The sequence below is a fragment of the Manacus vitellinus genome, unplaced genomic scaffold (genome assembly GCF_001715985.3).
Source record: "Manacus vitellinus isolate BGI_N305 unplaced genomic scaffold, ASM171598v3 scaffold_4_pilon, whole genome shotgun sequence".
NCBI lineage: Eukaryota > Metazoa > Chordata > Aves > Passeriformes > Pipridae > Manacus > Manacus vitellinus.
The window spans coordinates 12090563-12117360 of NW_021940604.1; positions in this window are offsets into that span (position 1 = coordinate 12090563).

Consider the following 26798-nt stretch of genomic DNA (forward strand, 5'->3'; position numbering starts at 1 on the left):
AGTGACAGGTGATATTAAGATGATTTCGTAAAATTTAGAACTTGCAGAATCTCAGTTAATGAGATCTCTGTTCTTTATTCTTGGCCCAGACTCAGTTCACTGTGTGATGTGCCTCCTATCATGAGACTATGATCTAATTATTGAAGTCATTGGACATCAATTTCAATTTGGCCTGATCTCTTGTTTTTCAGGACGATGGACTCAGAATTAATAGATCTTTGCTTAATCTGTTTTCTATCCTAACCTCCTCACCTATAGCAGAAGACCAGTGCTGTACCTAACCTAATATTCTAGTGAGTATTTCTTCTGCAATAGATTCTAGTCCTTTTTTATATTTTTGTACATGCAAATGTAATTATTAATTAATATTAATAATGACTAATTTTACAGATCCTGCAGTAAGCCTTGTAAAAGCTCTACCAGCCTTCTCCTTTTCCCCTTGTAGTCATATCACAACTTCAAAGAGAGAACAAAACAGGATTTCGTGCATTTGGGATAGTTAATACCACAGCAATGCATTAGCACAGAAACTAGTGCATATATCTGAAATACATGGACAGAGCCTCTTTCTATGAATATACATTAGATCACTGATCTCCTGCCTAGTAATTTCCACTTCTATCAACTGTATTACATCTATACTTTCTGTTTCTCTCATTTTTGAGATTGTCCATCCAGTAGGCTTCTGTGGCAAGAGGTAGGCAAGGATAAAAACAGCCAACGAAGTATTAACGACTACGCACTACTTCAAAAGATGTGAAGAATGTGAAGATGGTGTTGTAAACTGCAAAACTTGTAGGTCCAGCTGCTTTATGAAAAACCAAATCCTCACAAATTCCGTAACATTTACACAAACTGTTTAATTTATTACTGAAGGAAGGAATGTGATATTTTACTAGCATTTACTTAAAGCAGCATGTTTGCTTTTTTTTTGTGACAGCAACTGGAATAAAGTAAGTAACAGCCCTCTATCATGCTTTTCAACAACTCCATGCTGGCTTTGCACCAAAGAGTTGTGAAAGTACACTGTATATCATACTTATGTGTCTGGCTATGATTCTTCCCTCCATGTTATGCTGCACAGATTCAGGGGGAGGTGGAATAAGAAAGCTGACACTGAAACTAAAGGAACGTGTGACAGATACTGTGTATAAAATACAACAGTGTATGTGATTAAACTATATGCAGTTTCCAAGAGGTACAAAGGACCCCTCAATTTTATCCAAACTCAGAGATACTACTGAGCACAATGCCTGTCCTGGGGAGTGGAAGGAATTAAATTGAAATAATTCAAATGAAAACACTCATATAAATCTCAGGCTTACTATATCACTGATGCAAGAAAACACATCAAGACCTCATTAATATCTTGTGAACACCATAAAAACCACATCAAGCACGTGTACACAACAGAAGAGATGTCAGACAAGGGGCAGGGTGGTTTTGAGCCACAGTTATATGGTGTCAGTGTAGACATCCAGAGCTCAGTAGTGAAACAGAGAAGCTTAGTATAGTATAGCAAAGTATATACTTACAAATTCCTTTAAGGCAAGATTTTAAAACTACCCCAACATACTTATTTATCTTTATGTTTGGAAAAGTTGACTCCTGATAAGAAAAGTATGGATTTTTTGAGCAAAGCACAAAAGAAAATAATTAGTTTTTAAGCACATTTACTACTGAGAGATAATTTAGGAAAGAAATGAATTATGCACATGCATGCTTGTTATCTATAAGATAGTGCTTATGTGTTACAGCTGCTGAGGGATGTCACAGTAAGTTAAAACCATAAAACCTAAGAAGTGCTTGAGACTAAAGATCTTTAGTAAAGAAAAGAGTTGTATTAATGCTCTTTTTAATAATGCAGTATTAGTTAGGTACAATTCTCACTTTAGGGAACTAGCAGTGTTTTCTCCGCTTCTAACACAAATACAATTAACCATCCCTGTCCTACTGGAATCTAGTAGGGTGCCAGCAGTTGTAATACAGCAGGATTTGCCTTGGGATTTCTAACATAATATTCGGGGAAAAGCATAATAACGGTTGGTGTGTTGAAACTCTGCTTCAGCTATTGGTGTCTTGTTTCCTCATGTGGTATTGTCTGCCCATTTCCTTAGAATATAAACAGGAGCAGGAACACTCTTTTCATTCTCTATTTGCATTGCACTTGCCACAGGGAACAGTGCTCCAGGCAAGTAAATATTCTTACTATTTTTATTCTTTTTCATTTTTCTTGTTAGTACTTATTAAAATAGCTATTATAAAGTAGAAATGGCTGCATTTTGGTTTGTTCCTATACAAAAAAGTCTGAAAGAAAAATTTCCCATCTGTTCCATGGAGAGAGCCCTTATGTAACTACCATGATAGTTCATTATCAATTAGAGAAATGTCAGCTCTAATTGGTAAAACTTAAAAGTCTCCTCTAATGCTGTACTTCACAGTTTGATTGGTGGCTTAGCAACTCTCTTAGTTTTTCCATTAAATTGTTTATCCATATGCTCTTAGGGATGTCTGGAAAGCTCTAGCTACATATGTGTGACTGCATTTGCTATCATCCTCCTTCTATTTAACAAAAATAGAAGCATTATAAATGTCATACCAAATATAAGCATTGTCCTACTTTAGGAGCAGTTGACCATTTATGTGTGGAAACATAATCATGTGACTGAGTGGGCTTGGTAGTCTTAAGCATGAGCTGAGACCCTAGAACCTGCTATGCCTGAGTTTGCAGGGTGAGGAGCCCTGGAGGCTGCTTTCCTGACAAACCATAGGAATGGAACAGGACTATTTCTGTGATCCTCAGCACTTGGGCAACATTAGTTTGACACAGTACAATGCATCATATGGGCATTTTGTCAGAGCTGAACAGGAACAATGGGAAGCTGAGAGGGCAACTGAAGAACAGGTCATCTACTTTGCTGTGAGCAAGACAAGATGGAATCCAGGGCAAGGGCAGCTACAGAAGGGTGAGGGAAAGAATTGCTCCTTCTCACTGGGCTTAAAATTCCAGCTTGGTTTTAGCAACCACAGGGATTTATTGCCCTTTCAATTGCTGGGATGAAACCCAGTGGATGTCCTCTGGTGACCCACTTTTGGGTCATGCCCCAATGCTTGTAAGCTGTTGATCTGACAGATCTCAGCAATAGGAAGTTTATTCTGATGTGGTTCTTGACTGGTTTAGGAGATGTTTTGGAGGGAGGTTTGATGTAGGTCATGGAGCACTGATGTGGTCTGTCTGTGTTTTTCCATCTGTTTTTGTTCAGGGAGGGACCTAGTTTGAGTTCCTTTCACCACATGGCAAGTTCCTCATTGCACAGATTTTTGCATGATCCCCCTGCATTTTAGGAATGCCTAAAAGCCAGACTTGACAAAGTGTAGGAAGTGTCTGATCCTGGAGGACTGCTAGAAAAATCTCATCTAAGATTGCATGCCACCACCACCACCATTGGCACACCAATTTCAGAAGGTGTTGTGTAACCAAACCTTTCCTCGGGTTTTCAGAAATACTTAAGCACTTAAGCTGTTTCATTATGTTTGAAATCTCTCTTGGTTGCCTTTTGGGAACCAGTGAATTGAGATTCAGTGCATCAAAGCCAGGACTGTGTTGCATTATCTTAGAGCAGGCACAGCTGGACCACTGGAGATTGAGTGGTCAGAAGTAATGTTCCATTTTCTTTTGGAAGAGGCAGATACTCTCTGAAAACAGACTGACTTCCTTAACAGGGAATAGGGGGAGCACTGAAAGCAATCTATGTGAGTCCCCTAAATACCTGCAAATGCGTGTCTCTTTCCAGCAACTGAATAAAGAGGATGAGCTTCTCAGCTCAATTTCCCAAGACCCTTTGGAAAATTTTATCTTAGTTCATTAAAAGACAATTGAATTTTCCATCTATTTCCTTCAGTCTGAGTTTCATTGATCTCTGCAGAAGAAAGATTTTTAAAGGATTTATTATTAATTTTTCTCTTAATTTTCACTCCTCTATTTGTGTTCCTGAAAAAACACATTCTATCCTAACTTTGAAAATCTTACATTTGTGTAAAATATAGCACAAAAGCCACTTCTGGGACACTTACAGGAAACCCATTTGTCACATTCACTTTAGAGATGAAGTCTGCAAAATTCTATGTCCCATACTAACAGGAGACAAAAACAAAGTTAGAAAGTACAGACAGTAAGCCTTTCTTAACATCTTAGCAGCTTCTGTCCTCAGAGTGAGTCTGTGAAACTGGGAGAGGAGGTAGGTAGGGTATCATGTGGTAGCAGAAGAAAAAGATGAAGTAACTGAGATAGTTATGATATCCCATTTCCTTGGTGGATGACTCAAGAACTCCTGAATCCTGCTTTCCATGATGAACAAAACATCATGTACTGACTTTTCCTAAAGTTATGTGTCGGTACACACAGTAAAATGGTGGGATTCTTGAGTATGTTTTCTATTTCCACTTGTACCTGTATATACAATCACACCACCTAGTGTTCCATAGACCAATAACTGACCCATGGCTAACACTGGTTTTGGTAGAGCTCCCATAGATAGGCTGGTAGCAGAGTAAAGAACTACAAAGAGGAACTACAAAATATCTAATGATAGCTTGCTAGCCAGATCAGAAATTCACTCGGTAATTCAGCCCCTTTCCTGCAGCACATGAGTAACATTTTGGTGGCAAGTAAAAATGATTGCACCAAGAAAAAATATAAGCAGATAGGCAGGGACTTTCTTTTCCAAGATCTGGACATCTTAAAGCCATGTTGGAGTTTTGCTACAGATCAGTGTGTTTGGGGATGAAGGGCTGAGCAGGTAACTGAGGAGTTCTTCGATCTATGTGGATAAAAAGCATCATATGCTGTAGCAGTGAAAACATGTAACTTAGTGTAGATGGTATAATTTAAGGCTAACATTATTGTTTCTCTACTGTGCATTGCCATTTCTCTACCAGAAATGACTAAATTTATGCAGCACGATAAATAAATAAATAAATCGCTAAATACTGAGATAATCCAAGAAAATTTTGGGCATTCTGGATTGCACAGAAGTCTTTTGGCCCATTTATGGTTTCACCGGTCTTAAAGATCTTGTAAACTGGCAGTTAAAAGGAAAAGATTTAACATGAGAGCCTTGAGAGTTTGCAGGTAACTACTGTTGTAAAGCACCAAAGGGCCAATGATTGCTAGCTGAGACAGAATGAATTATGCTAAGCTATGCTTACCTGGACCTTGTTGTTGTACACTGCCACAATAGCAGTAAACAGAAAGTGATACTCAGAAGCCATTCACCTGGCTTCGGAACCAGTACAATATGTGACAGGAAAGAGTGACTTGGCAATCAGACTCAAGCCATATTTCAAGAGCAGAACTGAGACCAACCATGTTTGCAAAAGATGACTGTATAGAGGCTTTTTTCTTCGAAAACAAAGGATATGTATTCAAAAATAATTTTCTTGCTGATTCCTCTTCCTTTATGCAAGATGATGTTTAAAATTGAATCTAAAAAACCCGAAAAGCATATTCACAAAAATAAGCTGAGAAAAAAATGTTCTTAATTTTGTTAACCACTATTTAGAATGGTACTCATCATGATACACAGTGTAATTTCTACTATAGGCAGTAGTACCAAAGTCAAAAATTCCACAAACTATTTTTGAGAGGGTAGGGAACTAAATTTAACAGAACTTTTCCCTTCTAAACTCAGATGTTTTCTGCATTAGTCTGGGAGAAAAACACATCAGGGGATGATTTATATGCAAAGGTATCATTTTTGATTCAAGAGGTGCTTGACCACAAACTGTCATAAGGAGGCAGATTTTTCTGGGAAAATACCTCTATTTCCTTCCTCTATGTTTGTACTTTATTATTTGCATTGACAGCTCTTGAAGAAAGACAGTGGCTATTTGGACCTTTACTCTGATTCATACATGTTCTGTCCTAGATCTGGTGCAAGAAGTACAGTAGTAAGAGGCATGATGCAAAACATTGCTGCTTTAGTTTTCTAACCTTGGAGAAATACAAAATGTGTATCACTGCTATGGAAAACAGGGCCAAAATACAGTTGATAGACCAGAAGAAATGGTCAAATGACACCTCCTTAACAATAAGGGTTCACATTTGGCCAGTGAAATGATCTCTCCATTTCTAAGCTTGATCAAAATGAGATACTAGTTATGCAGTAATCTTATGAAGCAGATATGTCTTGCTAGCACCTGACAATAGAAGGGGTGTGCACAGTCAACCTATATTTTGGATTTGAGCTAAAACATGAGAAGACAGCATGTAGAAGCAAAGTTTAACATTATGTATTGTGACAGCTTCATCTTTGTTATCATATAATCTTCATCTAGTTTATGAGCATTTTTAACCAGTGAGAGAAAGGATTTTGGTAGCAAACTTTCTTCCTTTAAGGAACACCAGCTACTGTTGTGTTTCCCGAAGTGGCTATTAAGTTCACATACACCTGGTGTCACGTGAAAGGTGGGAGTTTAGAATTTTACTTATTGGCCCCCCAGGAAAGTTCAGACCCTGGTGTCCGACAGTCTGTCAGCATCTCGTAAGACCCTTCACCAACAGGTTCACAACACTGAAGTGTACCTCAGCCTCTGTTGTTAGAGGAAACTCAACAGAGCCAAGATCCCTTAGCGGATCCCGCAGCTGCTGTTATCCGCTGCCAGCAGCTGCAAGGACTCACTTTAACTGTTAAAGAAATAACACTTTTATTAATACAAATTGTAACAGATTAATAAGGTTCAAAGGTTGTCGGTGATAGCGTTTACTGCAAAAATATGTTTTAAAGCAATCTTCTGACATATATTAAGCAAGCACGAGTTCTAATCTGAAGCAATTTGCTAATATGCTATGGGGTAAGCATAAGCAAAAGCTCTAGTCCTAAAAGCAGCATTTGACATGCTTAGAGTATATTTCTCACCCAAGGTGTCCCTCTGGGCAGGGAGAAGATGGACTCGGCCTGTTGACTGATCCCAGCAGTTTCGGTGGAGGTCTTCTCTGACTTTCTCCCTATCCCCAACTTACGTTTATACTATTTTCTTCATGTCTGGTTGGAGTTTGAGTGGCTCTAGTCATAAATACCTTTTTGTTTCTGATTGATGTATTTAATGAGGGAGGGAGGCGGTCGTGTTTTGGTACCTGAGGAGGGCATTTGACGTGGTTATTGGCTTCAGCAGCAGAACATCTTGATTACCCTTGTCAGACAGGTACTGTATGGTCTCAGTACCACAGTTCTGCTGGGATTAGAATGGGGGGGGGGGGCACATGGTCTCCATTCCACACTCCATTCTGTTTCTCTGAGCAGATATTTATCATTGTACTGGGGAGCATGTCAACCTCAGTCCATCCAGGGAGTTGCAGCTGCTTTTTACCTTAAAATTCTGAATCCCCTCTAGGTTTAACTCCATCCATCACCCCACACCTGGTGAAAGTACTTTTTTGAGACTAACATTGTCCCATCATTATTTGTATTCTATTTATGCTCCAGCAGCATGCAGAGGTCTCAGTCATGTGCACTGGTCTACAGCCCACCTGTGGAGGAGAAGCACAAACACTGAAACTGCCCTTCCTTGAAAAGCTTTGGGCCTTTTTTGTGGGGTTCTCTGGGAAAAAAGGAGGGAGAAATACAAGTGTGAGCCCAGGTACAGCAAATGTACATGATGAACAGTTGTATGATCATGAACTTACACTATTAAACTGTGTAAGCCTCAAATGTTGAAACGTGCATTTGAAGTGATTGCAACTCCCCTGCAGATGCTACCTTTTCAAAAGGGTTTTTGTCAATTTTTTTCTTTTCTAAAAAAAATCTAGCTTTCTTTTTTTTTTCCTCTCTATATTATTTCATCAGTCTTGGACAAGGAGCATTGAAAGAACATTGCAGAGAAGGTAAAAATGGGGAAGAAACAGGAAATGTAGTATAGAACAAAGCGGGGAAAGAAGTGTTGTGAACTGAGGTGAGGAGAGTAATCATTATCCAAGAACTTCAGCAAAAATGTTTCCTAGCCACAGTGGGAGGTCTCAGAGAGGGCCTTTCATGTTTGATGGAGATTCCAGGGAAGACATATATTCACTTCAAAAGAGATGTTAAATCCTATAGTTTGAAACAATGCTGAACTGCACATGCTAGCAGACTACCTAAATTTCAGGGCAATGGAAAAGTCAAGAGAAATATCAGGGAGTCTCTACTATTTTAAGGAAAAGCCTTTAGAATTTAATGAAGTACTACAAGAATGATGTAGGGATTTCCATAATTTACAATTAAATCCTAGAAGGATACTTTGAATATCTGGTAGAGATGATGTTATTTTCAGCTACATTTTGAAATCTTTAAGCTCAGAAGCAGGGAGGATCAGCCAAATTCTCTGTGACAGACAATGCAGCAAGAATTTCAACCCCTATGGACATTTCCAAGCTGCCACTGTATATACTCCTTGCTATGTATTTCCATCCATTTGATTAGGCCGCTAGTGGTAAATATACAATATCCTGCTTCCTCCATCAGCACTTAATGGGTAAACCAAATTTAGGCTAATAGGAGTACAATTAACAACATCTGAGGTACTATTCCAGCTAGGATTTGATTATGACTGATTATGTTGCACACGTCAACATCACTGCTAATCTTTGGCATGAGGAACTGATTAAAAGGGATTTTTTTCCCTTTTTACATCAATTATAGTTTGCTTTACAAACTTCCCACAAACAATCTGTTGGCATCACAAAATGTTTTCTAATCATTGATGGAGATTGGGCTGAAGCAAACATTTTGAGTGAAAAGATGCCAGAAGTTTTCCTAAGGATGATGACATCCAGATAATTATATGCAATCTTCTTTTCCAGTTTGTAAGTTATGCCCTGCCAAAACACTCACCCATATGCTCTTTGCACTTTTCTGGAAAGATGATCATACTCACACTTGCTGTCATAGTCCCAAAGATACTGAAGTTATTTCAAAGGAAAAAAAAATTACAGGAAAATTGGCGACTCCACTGATGCTGTTGTTTTCCAAGTGTACTGTCAAAAGGTAGATCCAAAATTGTTACAAGGCAACCTTGGTCACCCTTGGAGCTACCATTTTACAGCTCCCCAAGAATCAGAGATAGTTTTGAAAGCCATCATACCACTCATCTTATGCAGATTTAACACCAGTAGTTGGAAGATACTCAGCCTTTGGGGATAGGCTTTTGTACTGCTTTTGCATAATGAAGAAAAGAGCATTTATGATCTGAACCTGATGGTAAGAAAGTGAATAAATGACAACAGGGACGTCTTGTTGTTGTAGGAACATACCCTTCTGGTGTCCCAAGGGTTCAGGTACAACTCCAGACAGGTGGTATCATTTTTGGTGGATTCTTACCACTAAAAAGGAACTATTCTGAAGTGAAAAATATAAATAAAATTTGTTGACTATTTTTAATTTCATTTTTTAGGGACAGCTATTTTTCAGGGACAGCCATTTTTCAGTTTCTCCAGCTGCATTATGCTAGACTTCATTGAACACCTCTTCTTTGAAAAAATTGTTGATTTGCTGCCACAGCTCAGTTTTGCACAGTTACCTTTCTTTTGCCAATTCATTCCTGCTAGGAAAGAAAAAAAAAGGCTTCCTAAAAACTTTTTTTTTTTTTAATAATTTTATTAAGAACTTAAATAGGCTTAGAAGGCTTAGAAGTATTCAAATGCTTAAATATGAAGTAGGTTTTTCTTTACAAAACTTTTGAAATACTGAATTTGACTTAACATGACCTTCATTTACCATTTTAATTTGTCAAATATTTGACACTGGTATTTGTCATTTTGGTTTTATTTAAAATATTGTTTTTGTTAATATTTAATTCCAGTGGACTGAAAAATCAATTATGCATGACATATTGAAAATAATAAATCAGACAATCTGCTTCATGCCTTCACTGCTAAAACAAACACAGCTAATTAGATATAGATGATAGCAGCAACTCTTCTAAAGCCAAATACTAATTCATCCAAAAGGGTGTCTTTGTGATATCATCACTTGGTCAGGGCTTGGGCAGTCCAAGTTTGGTTCCCAGTTTTGCCAGGCACATCATCTCATATAAGTTATTTCATCCCACTTAGGCTCATCACCCTGGCACAAACCGACATCTCCAAAGTTGAGTCATCTTTCTTGTGCCAAATACCCATTTAAGATAAGATTCTAGGGGATGGCTATTTCTCTGTACTGACTACAAAACTACTGAGATGTATCCCTTTTTTTTCCTGTCTCAGGCAATTCCTTTATACTTAAGAGAAGGGAGGCTTCGGACAAAGATCTTTTTTTCTTCATTGCCTTTCAAAGCTGGCTAAGGTAGTCTGCTCCGTCTGAAATTATAGAAGAGTTTTCAAAAGGCAGTGATTTGGGTTAGTGCTACAGGGTATCAGTGTCATGACTGAATGGCCTGTCCATCTAAAGAATGAAGATACAAGTCTCTCAAAACACTTGTTTTGTGAAGATAGAAGACACTATTTTTAATATATTCCTTGCTGTTCCCCCACCTATGATCAAAATAATGTGGTTGCTTTGGCCATAACCATGTCTGCCTAGACTGTAGGATTCACCTTCCTTGTTCATATTATACAGATGTTTTTGTTAAATCCTTGTATGGCCTGGACAGTTAACACAGGTAATTGTAACTGATAGGAAGATCTGCACTTAAGGTATGGAAGAATACATGGATCTTTGGGAACTATATAGTGACAATGAAATTGAACATAATATTTGTATACAGTTAACTACAGTGTCAATGATGGGGGTCTCAACCCTGTTTAGCACTGATATTTTGTGAGGTTCATTCCATGGGGATATTGTGCAGCTAACTAAGACCTGTGGTCTCTAATGAGAAGGAGGCAGGCAACATCTCCTGGGACTAGAAGAGGTCACAGCATCATTTTGTTAGATGCGGTCTGCATATTTACCGTCTTAACTCCTCAGACCAACCCAGGGCAAGGGTCAAATACCAGCAAGAAGCAAGTCTGTACTGCTATATTACAACCTTCAGGGCTACAGGATGTAGAAGTTAGTATCTTCTCCTGAAAGGTGGAAAAGAAGAATTTGTCTTTCCTAATTTTAGTCAAGATGCTTAAAGGTTAATTATCCTGTCTAATCTAGTTGTCTAGGTACTATTGAGTGGGGAATGACTGACATTTACAAGGATAATGCATCATATCCTAAAATAGGTGTCACCAAAAAGTCTTTTATACAGACTAAACACAGACTTGTCTCTCTCCATTGCTGACAGAGGAAACATAAATGACCATTTTAGGCTAAATATGTTCCTTGAAGACATCTGAATTTAGGTGAGATGCATCCTAATTCCAACAGTCTCAATCCACCCACAAAATCTCCACTTTATTCTCCACAATTACAAAATGCAGTTTCAAGACATTCTTCTAAAATGACCTGCCTCAAAAATGCTCTTGGTTTCAACATTTCAAACTGTTGCTGCCCAGGGCTCATTGGTCTGGGAAAAGCAGTCCTAGCAATTCTCATAGATATGGGCAGAATTCTCATAGATCTTTGTTTTTTCCAGTCATTATTTCATGAGCTGCTCTTGAATCAGTTTGCCTTCATATATCACACATAAACTTACTCAGAGGCTTGTGCCTACCATTACAGGGCAGAAGAGTTACCATGAAATTAGTAAAAGCCATAAGTGCCATTCTAAAGTGCTAAACAGATTAGTGATTTGTGGCATCAGTGCTGGTTAAGAAAAGTGTTGGATTTGTGGAGAGGTTTGTAATTTGGTATTTCCCTAGTAAAGTCCTAAAATCCTAGTTAACCCATGGCAGTCATATGGTACTCCTGCTACTCAAGCTTAGTTTTATTCTAAATGGAAGCTGTTCAAAGATCATCTGTATAAATTGGCACAGTGTTGAATTAGTACACTGAATGCAGATGCAATTGAAGGAAGAAGCATTGTGAGATATCCAACTGCTCAAAGCTAACTTCTACTATTCTTACCATTTTTGCCGTTATCATTGTTCACATCCAAAACCATATCAGTCATCTCTTACTCCAGAAAAACTTTCTTGGCAGTTTCAGCAAAGAAGCCGAGAGTTGAATTGCCACAGAAAATGGGCTGCCTTCTCATAGGGTGGGGTGTTTCCACAAGAAAACACTGAAGATATGTTGGTAGTATAAGAAAGCATTGCCACTGCAAGTGCTTTTACTATCCTAAGAATAATATGAAGAACTGAATGCCTATTCCTGAGCACTACATTCACTTTAAATTATATGTATACCCACAGGTATGTACTTATCTACTCAACAGAACTATTGTCATTGCTTATAAAGGTGCAACGTAGTTCAGCAAAAAAAAGGAAAAAAGACTTGCTCCAGAGTTCAAACATTTTGAAAAGTGGAATACATATATAAACACACCATCAATACTGGTTGTAGTAGTAATACTGATAATGATTAGTATTATCAATATTAGTATTAGATAGGAATAGAATACATCATATTGTATCTGTCTGTTGCCAACTATTTACATGAATATGGAGACACTCCAGTGACACTTTTTGTACCATTTCTGAGGTGATTGATACAAAAGATCCCTGGAATATGTTCAGGAAATCCAGATCTGATGAAAATGTTTTCCTATTTCCAAACCAGGGAAGCTTGTAAATGCATTCAAGCTTTTGGATGCTTAACCAAAACAACTTCATTTGCAGTGTGCCCGTTTATGATTGATACCATGTGAAACTGTCATTGCAAAATTCAGAAATATGAAAAACTCGTCTGATTTTATTATAAAGTTTAAACTCAGTCCTCGAACTTTGTAAAACTTGTGTTTACGCTCTTCTTTACCCCTAACACCCAGGGGAAACTATACTTCCTGACATACGTAATGCTAACTAGGAATGTTCATGGTGAAAGTGATCCAGCAAAGACTGTTTCAAAATCTAAATGAAAAGTCTTTTTTTCAGCCTGAGGAATGGCAAGGTAGGCAGATGGGAGAAGTTAAATATGAAAATAAAATGTACATGAAATGCTGAATATTGCTATGCTGGTGCCTCTTTTTCTACAGACAACTTTAACGTATTTTCACTTACTGACATTTCCAACATCAGCAGCACTTGCAGTATTTTCATGAGTCAGATCATGGGTGGTCTTTGTCTTGTTCTTATTAACTGGAGGTCAGCAAGAACTGAGTGGTGAAGATTATAATCGAGACAAGTTCTCAGAATAAGGGAGAAGCAAGCAGTAGAGAAGAGAGTATGAACGAAAGAGACCAAGTTCTCAAATAAAAAAAGGAATGCGATATAATGTTATTTCCTGAAGTCTTGCACTGTTGCTGTAAATCTGTTTTGCCTAGAGACAATACTAAGCATTTGAAAGTTGATACCAGTAGTAACTGCATGCTATAACTCCATGGCTTCCTCGCTTGTCTCTCTTGGCTTTCACAGGAATCATTTGGGTTCATCCCACTGACATTCAGGTTATTCTCTGAGATTTTGGAGTTGGTTCCACTTACTGAAATACAGAAGTGTTAAGAAATGGAGTTAGGGCCTAATTTCCTTCAGCTAGTGATTATAGAACTAACAAAGACTTATAAAGACCATGGCTCCCCCAAAGGCTCTTAATATATTCCGCTACAGATTGAGCTTGAGGAGTCTATCTCTTACCTCTGATTTTAAAACTAAGAATTTGTGTTTGTATCCATCCTGGTTTTCTCAGGGTGTTGTCTCTGTGGCTGACAGTTCAGCTTAGCCTCAGTGATACCTCTTCAGTAGTGGCACCAGGCTGGGTCCCATTCCAGCTAGACAGTCTGAAGGACCATCTATGACTCTAAGTTGAAAGGACTCATTCTCTTTCCAAAAGTTTCTGTGTGGCCTATCACCCCCTTCAAGTTCTGTTTCTACCAGCACAAAATGGTTATCCTGCACTTTGTGCACAGGTTTCTCTTATAAATGACTGGGCAAGATGTACATCAAAAAGCAGGGCCTCTGGAGCCAAGGGCTGCCTTGGTAGTAGCCTGTCCCTGGTTTCACTTCAAATGCCTTCAAACTACCCAGAAGGTCTTGGGGGAAAATTATCTTGATTTCACAACCCACAGAGGGTGTGACATTTCTCCTCTTCACAGTCATGTTGTGAGGCAAATTGAGTAACTCTTATCCAGTACTTTGGGAATGACAGTGGAAAGTATTCCTATAAATGTTACCATGATATTTTTCCTTAAATAAACATGTGATTTCTTATGCTGAAAACTTCCTCAGCATTAATGAATAGAAAGAGCTTGAATGTAACTTTGGCCATGGGCAGAGGTGTACTATTAAAAAGACAAGATTTTCCAACCACTTTTTGTCACTTTCCAGTGACAAGGGGCAAAGGCAAGGCAGAGGTGAGTGGTCACACGCAGCTCACATGCAGGTTTATATGTCATCTGCTACCTCTGACTGCAGCAAGCATGTAACTCTGACTTCTCATGGGTAAGAGGATGATGTTTCAGTGACCAAGGTGTTTCCCCTTCTCCCTTGGCAATTTCCACTGCGGGGCAGCTGAGTTACAAATGCAGAGGGATGAACACTAGATGGAGACAGATGCTCCTGCCACTGGGTGTAGAAGATTTCCTATGGCGAGCTGACATTTCCTATCAAATAAAGAGCTGAGGCTAATGAGGTGCTGACTGTTCTGAAGCAGCAGGAGGATTTAGGCATTAGAGAGGTTTTACTCCCCCCACGTCATCTCAGACCTCAGCAAGCAGCTTTCTAAGGACTAAATTTGAGCTTTGCTGTCATGTGAATGTTGTATTAGTTCATAGCAGAGATGGAGGGTATATGGGACGTTGCATAAACCATGCGGTTTCAAAAGGGTGAATCTAAGGAAAGGGTAACTTCTATTAATCTCCTTCTATGTTGCCTATGCTTTTGATCAGAGGTCTTTGCTAAAACCAGATTTGTATTTTACTTTTGTGACCTACCTTCCCTTTTTCATAATATATCCTGAAGATAGATACTCACTGAAGCACTGGAAACAAACCATATAAAAGAGGAGGTGAGTGAAAGGTTTGGAACTGGGACAAGATAAATATCTAGAAGTTTAGGGCGTTTTCAAAGTGTATCAAACTATCCACCTAACTGAAGTATTCAGCAGTCTTGTGGTAAAAAATCCATATATAACTAAGGCATGATAGATGGAGACACGTTAACAATTCTGTGTTAGAGATGTCCTGGTACTCCAGATGAACATCCCTGATCTTTTTGTTTTGAAATTCAGATCTAGTTTTGAATACAATAGTTAGTACTTGAGCAAACAAGCAAACAAACAAAAAAACCCAACCCCCCCAAACAAACAAACCCTCACAACTTTACTGCTAGAAACTGACAACCAAACAACCAAGCACTTCTAATCTTAAAAGAACACTGGAACATTCAGATTCCAGAAGACTCCCAAAGGCTATGCTTTTTGGTTTAGTTTTGTTTTGTTTTTTTTAAGTCTCACCTCTGATTTCAATCATTGGAAAAAAAAACTGTGAAAGAGATAATGGTCTTGTCTGGAATTGCACAAGAGCTGGCCTGTGGAAGGCAGCAGAGCCTGGTAAGGGAGAACAGGGACACTGCGGGAGGTGAGCCCCCAGAGGAGTGAGTTTGAGTGACTCAGTACCACCCGCCTGCAATTCTTCACCCTGAGGTCACTGGGAAGTACCTAGGACACCTACATGAGAAAAAAGGAGATATATTTTTGGGCAAGGATGCCAAGGGAGTAGGTGTCCTCTACCAGCTGATACCCTCTCTCTCACCCAACAGGATCTGTGTGTCCATACTTGAGACTCAACTCTGATCTTTGTTCTGGCCCTGAACAACAGTGTGACTTTGAGGAAACCTTTTCATCAAGGTGGGCCTTCACTTGCCCTGAACAAGGAAAAAAAAATTAAAAATTTAAAAATTTAAAAATTCAGTTCTACCTGAATCACAGTGAATTAAAACAGTACAGGGATTTCTCCTGAAGAAAATGAAATGCGATAGGCAGTGACGTACCTCATGATGACAGAGAAGAAAGGATATACAACAGAGGGGAAGAAGACACAAGGTTGAGGCTTTCTTTTCTAAGTTATTATTTTTTCCAGACATGTTATTTGATAATTTTTTATTTATTTGTTTTTTAGGAGGAAGGTAATGGCATGAGCATGCATTTATGTAAGTATATCTGAGCCACAAGATTTGGAAGTCTGTCTTTATGTCACAAACAAGTGTAGATACAATGATCACCAGCTAAGAATAGAATGATGCAATGGGGAGCAGCCAATCACACAATTAAATCAGTATGTTTCATGGAAACAAGTCCAATGAAGAAAAACACAGCCTGGTGAAAAAAATGCATTAGCCAGATATGTTGGGGTTAAAGTCCATTCTTTGCCTGACTTGAAAGCATTTAGGATGAAAAACCAAACTGAGGTCCAGTTCAAAGAAAATCAAAGAATGGAACAACTCAGTTTTATCAGAAATACAGGGAAGATTTTGCTATCTTTCTACTGCAGAATGAAAAGCAGTTTCTGCTATTTAATTAGACATGATATCTTCTGAACAGCTCTGCATGGTTTTGACTCACGCCTTTCCTTGGCTTTACAAGCAAAGAAAACAAGGGAAAGCTGTCAAGAAAACACGTTTATTCTTTGGAGGGAGCACTCCAGTCCACACAAACACCTTCATCTAAGCTCTGAATTTCATTCATGCACTCAGTAAATTACTTCTCTACCACTTCTATAGTGAGGTAGGTTGCTCTGACAAAGAAGCAAAATAAGGGAGCTGCACTGAATGTAGAAGTAAAGGTAAAATCAGAGACTGAGGTAAAATTCTTCACCATCAATTAGCACCAGCAGAAAAAAAGTAAATGGAGCACTGGCATTCTCAAAAAGCTGATATGTTCACCTCCCTTTGGCTCTTTAGCCACTGAGAAAGATGAGATTTCTTCTGAGAAAAGGCTCTAAGAAAAAGCAGAAAACCATTAATTTTGCCTGTGTTGTATAATTTTATATAAGGTGCAGCAAGAGTTGAGGCCTGCATTTCTGATTTCATGAAGGACAGGTTCCTTTGTGGACAGTTATCTGTTAGTCTAATTTAACACTACACAACATAATGTTTGTTGTAATCACAGTTTTAAAACCAGGGACTTATTCTATTAAATAAGGCATTCTATATTCTTTCTTTAAAATGTATTGATACTACTTTTTTTTATGCAATAACTCTCTTCCCTGAAAATTGTATAAACCCAGCTGCACTGGCTTTAGCTCAGAGGATTAATTATTTCCAATAGAGGTAGTTGAAAGTTTTCCGAAGTTTGTCTTAGATAAGTATTCAAAAGACTGATGCTTATTCAAAACATGTCCAAACTACGTGAACCTGTTTGGCACAGAAATACTGAAAGATTAAACCTGAGAGCCTTTTACTACATGCTGGAATGACTGCCCTTCTTATAGTGAGAGATGCCTGATTGCTGCAAACACAGACTTGGAGAATATTTGTTCACATTCCAGCCTTCAATTTGTCTGTAATTCTCTCCCTTTACCGTATTCACACAGCAAATTTTTTTTTTAGTCACTATTTAAAAAATGTCAGTTCTTTATTTGTGTCTGTAAGTGAAAAAGGGTACTTAAGCACAAATAATTAATTAGTTTAGAAACTTTCAGCAGTCTAGTCAGAGACAAAAATGCAGAGAACTGATCCCACACCTGAACAATAAATGCTGAGCCGTTAAAATCATTATTCATGAAAATCTAAATAATACAAGCAAGGCTACCAACATTTGGTATGCAGAAACCAAGCTTGATGTAACAAATTTGTGGTGAAAAAGTTTAAATGTGTCAGATGATTTTTCTTATGTTTTTGCCATTTTCAATAATTCAGACCCATTTTAGCACTTCTCAGTCTGAGAATGTAAAGTGTAACTGATGATGAAAGTTTAAAGGGTGACTGCCATCAAACCATGTTTTCCTGAGCTTTTAGACCACATTGCAGAAACCCATTCTTTGCTCTTCCACTTTATTTTGGGTTTTCAAAGTAAACTCATACTTTGAAAACTGATTATCTCTGCCAGTTTTACTGTGTGTACATGGCATTCTCTGATATTACCATATTGAATCCTTAGAGAAACACCAGGAGAAAAGTGCTGAGCCACAGCTTGTCAGCTTTAATTGCACCAGCACAGAAAGACAGAGACCAGATGTAAAATTTCTTTACAGCACTTCAAAAACAAAATAAGCCAATGATGAAAATATTCAAATTTCCATGACTTAGACTTACAGCAGAAATTTGGACCACTTCCTGGTCCAGCTGTTGGAGTCTTGAGGAAACCTTGTATGATATTGCTGCTGTTTAGGAAAGAATGTAGTGTTAGGGAAATACCAGCTTTCAAAAGGCCAGCCCCTCCACGGGCCAGAGACGCGGTGTTGTCAAGGACGACACAGGTGGTACCTGTTTAAGGATCCTACCAGCATGACACTCTACTTTTCAGAGAAGGACTAAGGACACCACTGTCTCCTGCATCCCAGTGCCCTTTAGGACCAGTCCTGGGGTGAGTCTCCTGCTTGGGACAGAGGCTAAAAGAGCAAATAGGACAGAAAAAAAATTCAGAGGCAGTGTAAGCTACAATCAGCACTTATTCATAAGTAAGTTTGTTTCTTCTTACAGCTCACCCCCTTTTTAATGTGCAGTTAGACACTCAAGTTATTCGGCAGAGAAGAGGGGGAGCATGGTTTGTAATTCAGAGAATCTGCTTCCTCTCTCAAGCCGTATGTCATTGCCTTGGGGGACTGTTACCATAATCAAGCTCTGAGCAAATCAGTCACGATGTCTAACCACAAAAGATTTTTAATACAAACACTGAGCTGAATGCTGCTCCTGAGCACAGCAGATGTCTGCAATCAGCTATTGACTTACTACTGTGTCTGTGTCATGGGCTGGCCAGTGCTTCTGGTTGACAGTAGATATCTAGGCAATGAAGTAATGCTGCTGAGAAGAAGCATATAGACATGGAGATTGGTACTGTCTCACAGGAGTCTACTAATCCTTTTGCAGCACAGTCAGAGACAGCAGACATGAAATCAACACTAGAAGCAAGCTCTGGAAGATTTCGTTATGATTAATCTTTCATGAAGGATAAGTATCTTCTTGTAGCTCCTTTGCTTCTGTGTAGTTTTGATAAAAACTTCATAGACATGTTATGGTGTTCCCTAAGAAGCTGATGGGCTATTTCCAGCTCTAACAGCTTTAAAGAAAATACCAGGCACCTTTCCAGTTTCCACTCAAACTTGCTTTGGAGCCAGGAGGAGTTTGCCTGAATGAGAACAAAGAATTCGAGTATCTCTCTGTACTTATCTGAGGGTTGTCACCACTGACACCTGTGAGTGATTGTAATGTCAGTGGTGGGAGACAGCTTAGGTTCAAAACCCCTCTACCCTTCCAACTCAACTGCTTTTCCCATTAGCCTCTGCTCTTGTTAACATATTGAGCTCTGTGATCCAAAGACATCCTCCAGACAGTGGCAGAGCAAATATATGTTGCTCTAGTGGCAGCTGCAGTGATTTTTGCAGCATCCAACTTACCTCAGCAGTCCTCAGGCAGACATCACTTACTGCTTGTTCACCATCACTGATTAGTACCAAGCCAGATTTCTCTGTATTCTCTGGGTCTTACATGTATTTTGGTAGCTCCTTAAGGTCTCAGCTGGGTCCAGACCTTATGATGCAGCAAGGCACGTGGCCCCAGTTTTTATACAGCACATATTAATTTGTGATTACTCTCCATGTTTCCACTCAGTGTGTTTTTTTCAGTGACTGACTGAATAGCTTAGTGCCTTTGCTTAGTGTTGGAGTAGTTAAAGTGGTATAAACCTTTGCCTGATGGAAACTATCACCACTCCACAAAAGGCATTCTGTAACTTTTTATAGGGAATGAAAACCTTGTAACTAAGGCACATCTATAGTTCCATGCAAAGGCTTGTGTTAGTTTGTCAAAAGCTGTCTTACTCCAGTTCCATCTTGTTTCTAAAAGTAAGTTATTCAACACAGTAACTGAAGTAGTATTTAGCTAACCAGGAGGAGATTTATGAATAGCAAATGCTGAAAGCAATGTATTTCAAGGAAATATGTTGTGTAATTTATGAATGCATCTTGTAATTTAAATAATGGGCTAGCTGATAAAATAGAAGTCTGCCTTAAGCAACTTGTGAGCAGGCAATGGTGTTAGCAACAAATAGATCAGTAATTTGCCCAGCCACTGCAAAAAATTATTAGAGACACAAGAAGTGGACACTACTATGCTTTCAGCTGGTTATAGTTGTCTTAGTCATTAGACAATCATAGTACTATTATACTATTTTAGAAGAATATTATGCAATTATATCACTATTAGACTTTAACAAGAACAGAGTGTGTTCTTCTGTTTCTGACTTCCTCCTGAGATAAGCATAATCCTGAATACTTTGTGCAACCAGCACACCATGGAAGCAGAGACAGTATAGACCCTCTTGTTCCAAATACAGGCTGTCTCTTTAACATGCTTACTGATGCAAATCCACAGGTCACAGTTGACTGCAACATTTGCAGCCCATGTCAGTGATCCCACAAAGATAGTGAAAGCGTTGAGAGCAAGCTGTAAGGTCATTGATATAACTGCACCTATGAAGATCTTGTAGCTCTGCATTATGACATTTTTTTTAAAAAATTGATGAAATTTATAATCATTCATTAGAAGGGCTAATGTTGATATTAGGAATAAAAAGCAGGGAATACTTTTTGGACCCAGCTTTTCCCAGTTACCACATTACTCCCCTACAATCAACCCTACCTTCCTGAAATCTACTTCTTTTTATGTTTCATTTGTCACCTTCTGATTAGTGTAGAAGTTCACAGCTATCACCACAGTGCTATTCAGACATCTTGCTTGTTGTATGGAGTAGGAACAAGAAGCCATTTCCTGCAAGAAGAACCAGAGAAAAAATGAGTGAATTGCCTCACAGGTTAAACACCATGAGATATATCAGCTGCTCCTTCGGGGTCTTGCCACTTGTACAGCAAGTTATGCAGAAGATGGTAAGAGGGAGAAAGAAGACAATAAAGGTGGCCAAATTAATGTAGAGTGAAATAGCAAAATTAGGGGTAACATTAAGATGGAGGAAAGTTGAGAAGAAAGGGAAAGGAAGTGTGTTTTCAAGCAAAATGCTTTTGGGTAAGAAGCTTTTGAACAGCAAGCAAACACTGTTTTTTCCAAATCTGTTAGAGTGCACCGCTTAGGAGACCTTTTAACTTCTTAACGTATCCAATGCCTTTCACGCAGATGTTTCACATTCTGAAACCATGCTAGAGAGATTTCTGAGAAATCTCCATCTGTTGTATGACATACTGAATGCCATGAAGTAGCTAAATCTCTCATACAGTCTGACTTGCCAGTGAGATGACTCTGCAGACAAGATGTGAAATTATGTGGGCTGAATTTCTCCTGCAGTCACATTTCCACTGGATGCAGTTGCTTTTAGATGAACATGGGTCCATAGGATGGCAGAGTCTGTTCCTCCTTGAATTCTTGTTTTTGCACTGCTGATGATCTGACTTCACACTGAGAAGTCCAGTAGCAGGTGGCTTTTTGCCCTCAGGGAAATGTTTTATGAGATGAACTGGCAGAGTTAAAAGGGTTGAGCCTGATTTCCCTGTACATAACCAATTATTTTTCTTCAGAAGAAAACTGTCTCTTGATAGTTGCTTGCCCATTAGGCTGGTAAAAGAGGACTCTAAGCCAGATCAAGGACTTTGGAGGGCTACTACTAGTAATCAGTAGTTACATAATTTCCCAACTATAGAAACAGTGAGATACAGCTGCCCTGTATCCTTGACTGGAGGGTAAGATGTCTTCAAAAGGTGGTACCAAGCAGATGTTAACAGGGATCTAGCAGATGATTTGCTCTCTGAAAAATCACAACACTGGCACAATTTTAAACAGATTTTCGGTTGCCTAACTCCAGGTAGACAGGTTTGAAAATGCTGTCCTGGGTATTGTCCAGTTCTGCATATTAAAGACTATGTCATATACAAAAACATTCAAGATCTACTGCTATTGTGCAGGTGATTTCCAGGAAACTCAAACAAACAAACAAAAAAATGTACTCTTATATCACACATTTTAATATGTCTTATTCTTTCCTTCTCCAGCTGGCTAGTTGCCTCACACAAATGCCAAGAAATTAATTACAGTACATACTGTACCTGTAGCTTATACATCTATTATTTGTGCAGATTTTTTCCGGCAGTAGATCATTTTGGGCAGGAATTGGTTGCCAACTAGGAAAGGAGAGAAGGAAAAACAAAATAATGTCCCTTAGAGTGGGTGGTATTAGTAAGCAGAACATTATTGGTCTGTGCAGGCAGCAGGATCTGGGTTTGGTGGTGTCACTGACATCTTCTTTGAACATGGTAAGGGAGAACTATTACAGCACTCAGAAGTCCAGCATGCAATTAGGGTTAGGTAAAGGGATTGAGTAATCATGCAATGGTTGTTGTTATATCACTTCTAAAACTGTGCCCTGGGACCAGAGATGTAACTTAATCTTACAGCAGCATTTCTTAACACTGTGACTGCCAGGGGTCATTTGCTGTTTCCATTAAAAACCTTCTTTTTGCAGCTAGTTTAGAAGTCAGACACTTTAACTCACATCAGGCTAAAGCTTGACATAGACACTATTATTTCTCCACTTTGAAAACTTAAATTAATTAGATAACAATAAAAATATTATATAATTCTAACTATTGGTATCATTAATTTAGACCCAGACAATTCAAAAGAGTGAAATAAGCTTGATGGTTTTAAACTTGTATTTTCTTGTGTTAACATGACTGCAATTCATATTTCATATATCATTAAGTCAGTTACTGTACTGAAAGCCTTTTCCTTTGCATTCCATCTACTGCTCTGCTTATTATAAATTTAATTTACATTCCATTAATTTATATTTAATCTGAAACTTTAGTTCTGGCTCACAATACCTAATAACGGAACTTTTGAAAGAAGAACTAAATTATTGTGCTTCATAAGACCAATTTTTTTCTTTCTTGTTCTACAGAGTATTTTTCATTCAGATTATTTTGTTAGCAGTGTTAGCCATTACTTTGCAACAAGATTTTTCAGTTTTAATTGACATCTACCTAGAGATGGTGCCATTCAATCATAAAATTCTAAAGGGCATGGAAAGACTTGATTTGAGTCCCAACTGAATTTCTGTTTATAATGCACTCTTCTTATAAATTACTTTTTACTTTATCATTTATGTCTTTGGCATCTAGTCAACAGTAAAAACATGAACTTCCCAGAACTTGGCAATGTTGCGTAAAGCAACACATAACAGAAGATTGGTTTGATCAAAATCACATAACTGGATATATTAGATAATTATTTAGTTCAGACAGATTACACCTTGCCTGTGGTCCTGAGCAAAGCTGCATGGTCACAGGGGAAATCAATGGGGTGATGTGCTCAACAGCTCATCCCCAAAGGAAGGCTGCAATATTTTGCAGGCACACAACACATACCTCATGATAACAGATTTGTCACAGTGTAACACTATGGGAACTGGAAGCCAAATTTTCAACCTACCTCTACCCCTATTGCACCATTTCAGAAGATCAGGTATTGTCATGGTACAGGCTAAGGGATGCTTCATGCTACTCTTCTCAAAATAGCCACAAACCCGGACATAGAAAATAAAAACCAAGGACATACCTCACTAATCCTATTTTTTTGCTAATCTATGGAAATGCAAGGAAAACATTTGTAAAACATGGAAGTGCAAAAATTCATGAGCCTACCATGAAGAAGTTAGACTTTTCTCTCAGTTCTCAGACAGTTCTCATTGGGTTCAGCAGTACTTTTTCCGAGATAGGATTTGTAAAATAGAGTTTAGAATTGTACGTACAATGTTTCAGCTAATTTTGTATTCAGTTTTAGGTCTCATCTTTGAGAATTACTAAACACAAAATTAACTTTGCAAATGTGACTACTGAATATCGCACTATGCAGGCGGAGATTATAGGATGCCAGAGGGCTATCCAAAAATCAGATTATTGATGTTTAATGTTTATATAAATTGAATAAATTTATAACCATTATCTTAACCAAAACCCTGTAAAGGATTACATTATGTAAATGTACTTCCATAATAGTGTTGTTATGTCCTTCCATGCCTTTGGAAAATGTTTTATTAGTCAGATCTTTCTTACTGTAATTATTTAACTGCTGTGCATGTTTACACCTAATATTTTCCAAATTTACAAGAAGAAAAACAAAACAGACATTCATAACCTATGAAACAGACTTTGAGTGCTAGGTAGCAAATAGCAAGGGGAGGTAAAATGAAGAAAATTAGTGAAAACCTATTGTAATCATTTGGCACTAGGGAACATTTAATTTGTTTGTTTTTTTTTTCTTGTTTCCATATATTATAACATTATTGGAGTTGACTTCATGGATCAAGTGCCACTAAGAAAGTCAAATGTCACTAAGAAATAGCATATTTTATTTAGCACCGTAGGTTTAAAACCTGACAGAGAGTCAATATTTATCAAACACACTACATTTAATAGCCTAATCCACACTCCAAAATTGAGAATATAGTCAGTGGTCTACTCGGTCTACCTTTATCTGTAATGGTGTTCATGGATTCAAACTGCTGGCTGTCAAAAACAAGTCAGAGCAAGAGTCTTGTTAACTTATTAGTAAATGTTGATGGTTTGCAGTTATTCAACTATTCACAACAAAATTCAAGTTTGGTGGTGGCTTTGGTGCTATTTTTGGACTTTCAGTCTTGGAAATGACAAATTTTCATGTGTTCCCGAATCTACATTGTTGACAAAAATGATCTGAGGCTATTCCATCTGTTTCATGGCTTTAATCAGGTGCACTCTATTTCTTTGCTCAGCCACAGAAATAGCAACAGTATTTTCTCTAATATCTAGGACAATTTTGAAATTATCTATTTTTTTAGGTGTAGCAAAAATCTTTTCTAAAGATTAAGAATCTAAATTCAGCAGCATTCTGAATTGCCTTCCTTTTGATTTTCACTACCTGTTCAATTTCTTGAATTTAGGCTGCATTTAAAGTATCAGAAAAAGGCCAAGATAGAACCTAGTTCTGAGATTTCCAAGTGACCAGATGGAATAACTAGAAATTTCACCAAAATGCCTGTCCATTGCCCAACTAATTTTACAGACTGGCTCTTGCCAATACTTATCCAAACTCAGATGAAATTCCATCTGAAGTCTTTGAAGTCCTTTCGGAAAAGTAATTAAAACGAATGACTGTTAATCACTCATTAACTCACAAGTACTACTTGTAACCTTATACTGTTACTTGGTGGAACTGTCAATAAGACTGTTTCCATTTTCCTTGGCTTTAGTGTTTTGACATTTGGAATTCTCAGAACCTCAAATCAAGATCTTCATATGAATAACTGCTTTTTCTCTCCTGGTGGAACAGTCACGTAGTTTTTTCCATAACTGATTTTACAATGTGTAGACTTAAAATATTTTGTGTTCAACCACTGTATGTCAGAGCTATCTTTGATTTTGCAATAGCAGAACAGCAAGGACTTTTAGGAGATGGACACAGCACAGAAGCAGGAGTAGTAAAGCCAGCATGGAATAGCCCTGATCCACCTCTTAGTGAGGAATTACTCAAAGAGAGAAAGCCATTATTATGAAGAGACATAAGTTTTGAGAGCCCTTTCTTTTGCTTTGTTTTTAATAGATGTTATCTGATATCACTCAAATATAAGAGGCAAGGGCAGGAAAAGAGGGTATAAGATGAGTCATCAGACAAACATTCCAGCCTTCCTGTCGATCAGAAGAATTCCTCTGAAGTCAGCCACAGAAACCTCCACCTGTATCAACAGCTCAAGAGAGAGTCAAGAGCACATGGAAGGGACCTGTAAATTGCAAATGGTTCCTTTTGAGACCTGTCAATACCTTCTCACACAAAGTACTTCATCAGTTCTGGGGAAGCCAAAACATGGAAAGGATTCCACAACTGGTGACAGCAGTTGTGAGAGCCAGCATCTTTTGTATGAAACAGTGAAGAGAGCAAGAATACTGAGCAGATGTGACATTTGTTTCCAAAACGTGAAGTTATAGAGAAAGCATGTGAGCTCTTATATTTAGCCTTTTTCATAATACAAGAAAGATGGTGTTCTGATGAAATTGAAGGGCAGCAGATGTCAAACAAAAGGAAATGTTCTCAGAGATCCTGATTAACTTGAGGAACTCAATGACACTAGACATCACTGAGGTCAACAGCTTAATCCCAGGCAAAAAAAAAAAAAAAAGAAAGAAAAAAAGTTAAAACCCTGGTAGCTACCCTCATGTCTAGCTCCAGGGACTCCCCATTCTGAGAGTGCATCTGTTTCACTTGGTATTTGACAGCAAATTGGTTATCAAGTTTCTCATAATGTAAGTAAAGCAAGGTCATGATTGCAGAATGAGACCTTCAATGACGATTAAAAACTCACTTTAAAAATTATTATAAAAATGGCAAAACTGTCTGTAACAACTGCTTTTAGCACTTTGCTATTGAACATTCGCTGGAAATTGCTGTTGTATTTCCTAGGGCAGTCTTTATGTTCCTGTTGTTGGACTTCAGGTAGAGGAGGAATTCTTCTGTTGCCCCTTACGTGAGTCTAGATTAACAGGCTCACTAACTGCACAGACATTTGCTAAAAATTTAAGAAAAACAAGAGCTGAAATCTATGTTTAATGTTCCAGCTGTCTGCAGATTGAAGAAAAAAAGTAAAAATTCAAATGATCTCACCAAA